General features: G+C 45.2%; 1 pseudogene; it reads left to right on the top strand.

The window, feature by feature from the left end:
• The first annotated feature begins 3,121 nt into the window (after positions 1–3,121).
• Positions 3,122–3,238, top strand: LOC136646418 (5S ribosomal RNA; annotated as a pseudogene).
• Positions 3,239–8,800: the final 5,562 nt, after the last annotated feature.

Genomic DNA, 8,800 nt, shown 5'->3' with positions numbered 1-8,800 from the left:
TGAATCCAGGCACAAAAACTGAAATCTGTTCATATCATTCCAGTTGGTTGTGGTATAAAAACCATTGTGTCTTGCTGTATTTCTCAGTAGTAGTGTTTTGTGACAGATTGCTTTATGCCAGCACTACTGAGCAGAAACAGCTTTGCCGCAGTTTTGCCGCTCTTAGATTCAGTAATGCACACACTGTTTCCAGGTACCGCTTGTTGCTATGTTGGCATCTCAGGACTCAGGGGTGAACTATGCCCAGATGAAAAGCTGAGGCACAATACATGCTTGTTTTATATTGAACCAGTCTCTGTTTTGCCCTGGAATTCCCAGACAATTTTTTTTCTAACAAGTAAATAATTCTTTGTCAGGCACTGGAGTGTCTCAGTTTGTTCATGCCATTTCCACAACACAGTGTGAATGATGTCGGCTATCAATAATACATTGAGTGTGTGGTATTGGTTGCATATGCCTTTCTTTTTTGGCATTCCTTAGGACAACTGTCCACAGCATTAACCAGCAATTTTCAACACTGTGCCGTGGCACATTTGTGTGCCCTGAATGGTCTGCTGGTGTGCCGAGGACATTTGGGGGAGGGTCATATATTAGTGGGGTCATTGGAGGAGGTGAGCCCCCGGCCAGCAGCGTGGCATGCCTTGTTAATTGTCCAAAAACTGATCGTGTCCAAAAACTAAAAATGTGCCTTGATCATTTTAGTGCCTTCTCAGTGTACTGTGAGATGAAAAAGGGTTGAAAATTGCTGCATTAACCGGAAATAGGTGCTTAAAATTATTTAACTGTTTTCAGAAAAAGCATTACAGAGACGTGCTGAATTACTTGACAAATGAAAATAGAGGCACACTGGGTTTTGTTTTGTTTCTCAATGCTGTTTTACAAATACTGCAGAGTGGCCATTTGAGGCGATGCAAACCACTGCTAAATCTCATTTTGATCAGATGATTGCTATTCAAGCTGGGAGCGGTTGCCTCCTTGATCAAAGGAAAGAATTCTCAGTGACCATATCGTAGGATGTGTGGAAGAAAGCTGACAGTCTGAACAGATAGGAACTGACAACCACTGAAGTGTCATGGGAAACATGCATTTGCTCGAGTTTCCAATCAAGGCAAATGGTTTCTCCTAAACAATTTAATGCAGTTGTTATATTAAGGGGATGGGCAATGTTCCTAAGGCTAATAGCCTCATACAGAAATGTGCATATGGATGCAAGTAACAATCCCCGCTGTGGCATCTTCCATCATAACTAACCATCCCATTATGCTGATTCTGCTTCTTTAGGAATCTACACTTCTGTAGTGAGTCGCCACTGGAGAATAAGTCTATCACTCATCGTTTTAGCTCATGGACAGAAGCAGAGCAATGAGGCTAGGGTCAAATAACAGGGGAGAGGCATCACCTTGAGCTTTCAGACCATTTGAAGCTGCCTTAAACTGAGTCAGACCGTTGGTCCTTCTAGTCCACTCCTGCCTGGCAGGAGCTCTCCAAAGTCCTTCTCAGCACTGCTGCTTGAGGTCATTTTAAGTACTTGAGTACTGGCAGGAAGAATGGAGCCTTCCTGCCCACACAGGCACTTACTTGGTGAGGAAAGTAAGATAGCAGGGGAGGCAGAATGGGGAAGGGAGGGTGGAACTGGGGCGGGGAGGGGGAGGAAGGAGGGCAGGGAGGCGGCAGAAGGGGTGTATGTGGCAGCAATGGTGCATACCACATCCTATCCCCTCAACTGCTGGTGCAGGTCTGAGGAGATCCATTGCAGAGTGAAAGGCACAGAGTTGTAAGGGAATTTAAATCCCTGATTCCTTCCAAAGCCTCCCAGTCCCCTCTGTGGATACAGAATGCTCCTTTTTGGCATGGCTGCACCAGCAGAGAGTAGGAAAAAGGAAGGACTGGGCTGTAGGTATATGCTCAGCGCTATCTACCTAGCTAAGACTGAAAGACTTTAAAGGTTCCATATCCTAATCCACATTGTAGTCAGCAGCCAGAACACAGAATTATTACTATGGGACTATAAGTGACATCAGAGCCCCAAGAAGCACCATGACAGCTAAGCTGCAAGAACATGATTGAGAAGTAGCAGTAGGTTCTTTGCTTTCAGTGTGTGTTGTTGGGCTGCTTTCGATGTGCTGCTGTTGGGAGCTTGGAACCTGGACATTTTCATTTGGGATAAATAGCAATCCAGAGAAAGACTTTGTGCCCCCACCCCCACTAACTGCACTGGCAAATCTAGTTGCAGCCTCAGAACAATAATGATGAATGTCTAGCATCCCCAGGACACATTATGTCTCACAGATATTAATGTGCATCAGTGACCACATTTCAAATGTACTGCAGACCAGAGTGACAAAGCTATTTGGAGAGATGGCTTGGGGCTAGAATACGAGTCCCCATGTAGCTAGGAAAAGAGATCCGTAATGGCGTGTGATTTTTCTTCTTTTGTTCTGGCAAATCAAAATGGGAGGACAATCCAAAGTGAAGTCTGTCAACAAAATGCTGTTTACATGCCTTTCATACAGTAGTAACTGAGGGGCCTCAGAGGATTGTCTTACTGGAATTTCCCCTGTTTTCGCTGGAGAATAAACCCTTTGACAGATTGTCTATTTGTAGAAAGGCTAACGACCAAAGACTCTTTGTGGCGTCCCAGTGTTTTGCTAAAAGTCATATCGTTTCACGGAATGATGAATCAGAGGAACATACGCTCCTTGACAACACACAATGGATGATCAAAAACAGTATTGATAGGTATGATTCCCTGGAGATGCCTGAACACCTGCGGTTCCAGATGTCACTCTGTGAAGCCTCTCACTGTGATAGGGCAAGCAGTCAATAATATATTGGTGAGTTTCCGTTTATGGGCTCTGCCATGACCTCCTGATTTCCGTATATCAACCACCAGGTTTATTGTGCAGTTTCAACCTAGCTGCGTGAGTGCATTGTTGACCATCTTGACCTTGTATTCCATGTACTCAACTTTTCTATTTTTCAGAAAACATTTTCTGCCTCCCTGAGGCAGATCAGATGACCTTTCCACCTTGCTGTCCCAACCCAGCCAATGTAGGATGCAGTCAGTGTTTCCTGAGAGGCAGTACATGTGGTTTACAAAGTGGGAAGGACTATGCATTGTGACAGCAACTGTTACCCTGCACATGCCCAATCTTGTCTGGTCTTGGAAGCTAAGCAGGGTCAGGCCTGGTTAGTACTTGGATGGGAGACCGCCTGGGAATACCGGGTGCTGTAGGCTTATACCATAGTCTTTGGAGACTGAAGGTTGCCAACCATTTGTGTCTTCATACTTATTTTAGGCATCAATACTGAAATATATACATTGAAGGCCTGGAATTTTTGATCCCCCTTCAACAGTTTCAAAGCTCTGACAAAACACTCTTTGTTCTCCTCTTTTATTACTTGAGTGGAGACAGCAGGCAAGACAACCCACTCTGGGGGGGGGGGGGAACTTGATGAGTGGCCACAAATGGAAATTTTTAATTGAGACCCCAATCTTCTGCACATAGCATGCCCTGAGCCAGGGTAAGAAGCAAGGAGCAGCGAGTGCTAGGAAACAAGCTTGGCACTGAGAGCCGTGGATGAGGAACAGAGCAAAGAGGGTAGGAGGAAGGTGAGGAGGCATATAATGGGGGTGGCAGTAGGGAGGGGTGGGCAGTAGTGGCATGTGCTGTATCCTATCCTCCTCCCTGGTGCCGGTCTGCCGACCCAAGACTATACAGACTTGCACCAGTGATTTAGCTGATGCAGACCCTAGTAGCCCCATTGTGGCTGCTGGGGCTTACACGGAGGCAAGGGAACAAATGTTCCCTTACCTCACAGAGACCTTCAGCAGGCAAAATTTCTATGCAGGATTCAGCCCTCCCTGGCACCGCTGCATTGCTGCATGGAAATTTAGTAGGATTTGGCTGTGTGTCTGTTGTTCACACCGAGAACTCCCCATACCATTTAAATTATGGTTGATGCAAAAGCAACTCAGAGCTCAGAAGGGCTTCGTTGCAATGGTACAGTGGCCTGATTGCACGATATAGAAAGCATTTGGTTTCATGTGGCAGCACAGAAAATCAAATTAAAGGCCTTCACTGGAGGTTTCAATATAAATGGTTCTTTGTTAACTTGGTGTGTGGAGGGGGAGAAAAATTGATTTCAAGCACAGGGGAGCAAACATTCTCCCCATGTTTGCAACTTTTACACAATTCCTGCAATTTCATCCATTTAGCCTTGCTAGGATATTTTAACTAAGGAAATGTGTTGATTCAGTCTCTCTGGTCGGCAGTTCAGGAGTGTGGCACTTCTTACTATGTGAGAGAGAAAAAGAATACTCAGCTAATACGTCCTTTCTAGAGAAACAAAAATTTCTCCTATTACAATGTGGGTTTTAGCTCTAAACCTATTTAAGCTCTAGAGACTTGTTATTTTTCAATGTGGTCTTGCCATGTGGTGAGGAGACCTTTGCTTTAGGACAGTGTTTCCCAAACTGTTGGTTGGGAACTACTAGGTGGGTTGTGGGCCAATTTCAGGTGGGTCCCCATTCATTTCAGTATTTTATTTTTAGTATATTAGACTTGATGCTTCCATGGTATGTGACTGCATTTGGGGAGATCTGTACTTTGAACAGGCTACAATGTATATGCTTTTAACAATGATAGTCAATGGGGCGTACTCCTGGGTAAGTGTGGATAGGACTAGGATTGTTAAAAAATTTTCTTGCTTGATGTCACTCTTTCTTACTCACTTTTGCACAGTCCCCTGGGTCTCTGAAGAGCAAGCGTGATTGGCCAGGGGAATGGGAGAAGACCAGCACAAGTCTTGCCTGGATCCTGCCTCCTTCCCAGGTTGCTCTCCAGAGATCTTCTGTGAACAATTCTGGAGTGCAATCCAATTGGCTGGGGGATGGAGGAAGAATGATGTCTTACACAAACACTTCTCCCAGTCCCAGTCTCCCAGTCCCAGAGACTCTAGGAGTCTCCTACAGTCAATCCTCTAGGGGCCCTGACCTCCTGGGAAAAAACCTTCCTCCATCTACCAGGTAGTTAGGGAAGCTGGGAATGGAATGGGAGGGGGGACCTTTGGGGGTGGACAGCCCAGCCATGGGGGGTATGCACAAGGGGTCTCCCCTATGGATTGCCTGATGACCCAGGGTGACTTGGCAGTGTATCTCTTTGGCGACCCTGCAGAGCACACAAGAATTCCACATGGAGAATGGCCGCCTTACCTTTATACAGATCATAAAGTGCCCTGTATCATGTGTATCCCTATTTCAAAAACAGAGTGTAGGGCTCTCCCTGCTTGCATGGAGCCCCACATAGCTGTGAATTGCCACACCTGCCTTATATTCCATACATTACCCAAGCTGACAGTTCTGCTGTGATGCATGCAAATAGTTGGAAGGATTTGCTTCACGGCTCCTTCGAAAGTCTTTGAAAGAAAGCAAGATTATTTTGTCCAGATGATGTAACAGTACACTGACTTTCCTTGTTCATCCAGAATGACAACAAGCTCTTCCACTTGCCAGTAGCAGAAAGCCCTCTGAAGAATTGCTTGTTCAAACTCTCCGGATTATGCGCACGCACATATACACACTCGCTTCTGTTTGTCGCATAGTTTTGAAGTCAAGAGTTCAAGATAAAAAGTTAAGTATGTACCAAAGAGTGACAAGTTTCATTCCGGCGCCTCTCATGAAAGGCTGGGTTGTAAGGGGCAACCTCATCAGAATGCTGATATTTATTTTTGTTCTAAGGTGATCGTCCTGCACAAGGTTAGGCTGCTTACATCTCATAGACTTCAGTGGGATTTCAGCAGCCTAACTGTAAGCAGCTGAAATCTCCAAGGGTGCATCTGCACCAGCTTATTTTACCAGGATACATACTGTACTACTAGGACATTTGGCATCTCATCCTGTCAGCCTCTAGCTGCAGTTTTTAAAGACTGAGCATGTGAGTACCCCTGAATACCACAGAGTTCAGTATAGTATTTCCTTCCTTCATAACGTCCTTGCAACCTCTAAAAAGATACTCTAGGACAGCGGTTCTCAAACTCTCAGGGAGAGTTTGAGCCACTGTAAGCCTTCGTGGGGGCAGGGGTGGAAGGCAGCGATGCGATCCTCAGGATCGTGCCGCTACGGGCACAGAGCAGCCTTACCTGCTGCCAGGTTCCAGGTGGTCCGGGGAGCCCCACAGGGGGCTCTACAGGGCTCCGCACGGTTTGGAAACAGTGAAAAAACACAATCGCTACCCACTTCCAATTTAGCGTTCGCAACCCGGAAGTGGGTCGTGATCGTGTTTTTCAATGTTTACAAGCTGTGGGGAGCCCTGCGGAACCCTGCAGGGCTCCCCAGACCCCTCAGACCCTGACAGCAGGTAAGGCTTGCTAAGGAAAGTCCCCTCTGTGCCCAAAGCAGCACGATCCTGGGGATCACATTGCTGCCTTCTCCCTGCCCTTTCCCCTTAAGGGTGGGCTTTCCCTAGCTTTCCATAGCAAGTCTTAAGGGTGCAGGGCCCAGGGCTCTCAGGCTGGGGTGTTGTGACGTCCCAGTTTGAGAACCACTGCCCTATGAGAAACAGGATCCTTAGCACCCCTGATGTGCTGGTGAATGCACTCACAACCAACACCCCAGCCCGCCATTTCATGTGGTAAACTGCTGGAAGCCAGAATCTAGTCACTTTCACCCTTAGTTGCTGCTACTGTATGCCAGCTGCCAGGTACTGTCAAGTGTTTTGCTCTGTATATTAGTGATCAGATTCTGTCAAATATTTATTGCTTCATGTCTGTCATGGTGCTATTGCATGTCCGTCAATCAGAAACTGCCCAATACTGCTATATATCAGATAATGCCAAATATTGATTACAATTGCATGTAACTGCCACATTCAGTCAGATCCTGACCATAACATGCAAAATGGTGGCTACCGCTGCAGTATCAATGATGCCAAACTGGAGTAAAAAGGTGAATTTTCACACTGTTTAAGCACCATGAGCTTCCAGAGAGTACTACTTTTCTTTCTCAGCTGAAATGACATCTGTTCATCTCTACTTCCCCCCTTCTTGAGAGGGGTACTGGCAGGAAGATGAGCCAATCTGCTGCTGCCACCCCCACCTCCCCAAAACCGGTCGGTTTGGCTTGTCTTAATGGCTGGATCAAATTTGCACTTCTGTCTCCTCCCCCCCCCCACTCTTGTATGACAGCTTCTGCAAGGTTTAACAGAAAAGCTGCAGAGGGAGGGGTGACAATGCCCCAAACCATAAGGATCACACAGAATTACATAGGAATATCCATAAAATATATGCAATCCATGACAGGTCTTTTCACGTCCTACCTGGAGGTACTAGGGATTGAGCTTGATAACTGTTGCATGAAAAATGTGTTTCGCTGAGCTGTGAGCTGTGCCCCCTCCCTAAATGATGCTGGCCTGAGCATGCGCTATGCATGCTTAGTCCTTTTTCATCAGGGTACGACTATGCAATCCAGATTATTACACTATAACTACCTCTTAGGAAGCTGCTTGAAATGTCCTATTACCTGATCTTTTTCTCTTCAGGGGCACAAGCAACTGGGATGGAAACATCAAAGAAATCTTCAGCTCTTCAGCATTTGATGCTATTGTTTTCATTGTGCTTTCATGAAGAGAATGAGTGTGCAACATGAATCACTGGTGGTCTCCGTACCACCTTTGAAGAACCATCATCTTAGCAGGAGGGTCTGAATGACTCATATGTATATTATTAATGGAAACATCACAAATCTCACCTTAGCAAGCATTCTCTGCACAGGTCTGGATTCTGCTCCTATTCAAGTCAAAGACCGCTTGTTTCCATCCCACATAGAATTAATCTAAGGAGCTTGCAAACTATTCAAATGAGCATAGAGTTTTCAAGTGTAAAATGATTGCAACTACACCATAGTCCTCTCTGATGGTGTGTGCCTTTCATGTAAAAACTGCTTTCATGTAAAAACCCAAAAAGCCACAGCAGGCTATACTTTTATTAGGATCATTTTTTAAAAATCACAAAATTGTATGCTAGCTTTCAAAGTCTCCAAACAGAATTGTAGGTGGCACATTAGCAAAAAACCCCTACACATGTTTACTTATGGGAAAGTCCCATTGTATTCAATGGATCTCCCCACCCCCATCCCCCAGAAAGCATGTGCAGGGTTGCAGCCTCAGTAAAGGAAAATGTGGTAGTTTTTATATTACCTGTAACTTTACTAATAGGATCACCACATTTCTTTTTACACTTGGCCTCTACTTCACAAGGGGTCTGTGTGTTCTGGGAATGAAGCTGAGTAATTGCATGCTTTTATGTAGAAAGGAAATAGCCATTCTTGTTTATTTGTACCTGTGACCCAGTACGACATGAAACCTGTTTTGTACCTAGCAAAATCTAATTGAATCCACTCCCGCACTCTGTCTTCAGACTGTTGTAAACTGAAGATTGTGGAAACTTTTTCTTCCTCTACTCTGTTTTGTTGATCACACAGCTTGAAGAACTAAGCACTTCTTCATGACCGTGATAGTTGATCCCCTGTCAGTTGGGTCTATTTAAATTGGGTCCCATGAAAAAGTGGCCCCATAAGACAAATGTGAGGTGATTAAAATGGCATTAGTTTGAAAACTTGGAGTAAAATATATATCCTCCCATGAATTGATACCATAAAGTGGTAGTCTGATCCCATTAAGCCCAATGTTACATATACACAACAGGGACCAAATATGTACACTGGTGGGCCGGGCAAAAATGGGTTAAAATCATGCTGTGTGCTATAATCACACAGTTCTTTGCTTGAAGACCTCTTACTGAA

This window comes from Tiliqua scincoides, chromosome 3 (genome assembly GCF_035046505.1).
Source record: "Tiliqua scincoides isolate rTilSci1 chromosome 3, rTilSci1.hap2, whole genome shotgun sequence".
Taxonomy (NCBI): domain Eukaryota; kingdom Metazoa; phylum Chordata; class Lepidosauria; order Squamata; family Scincidae; genus Tiliqua; species Tiliqua scincoides.
Note: the sequence above shows the minus strand (reverse complement) of the source record. Positions and strands in the feature narration are given on the sequence as shown.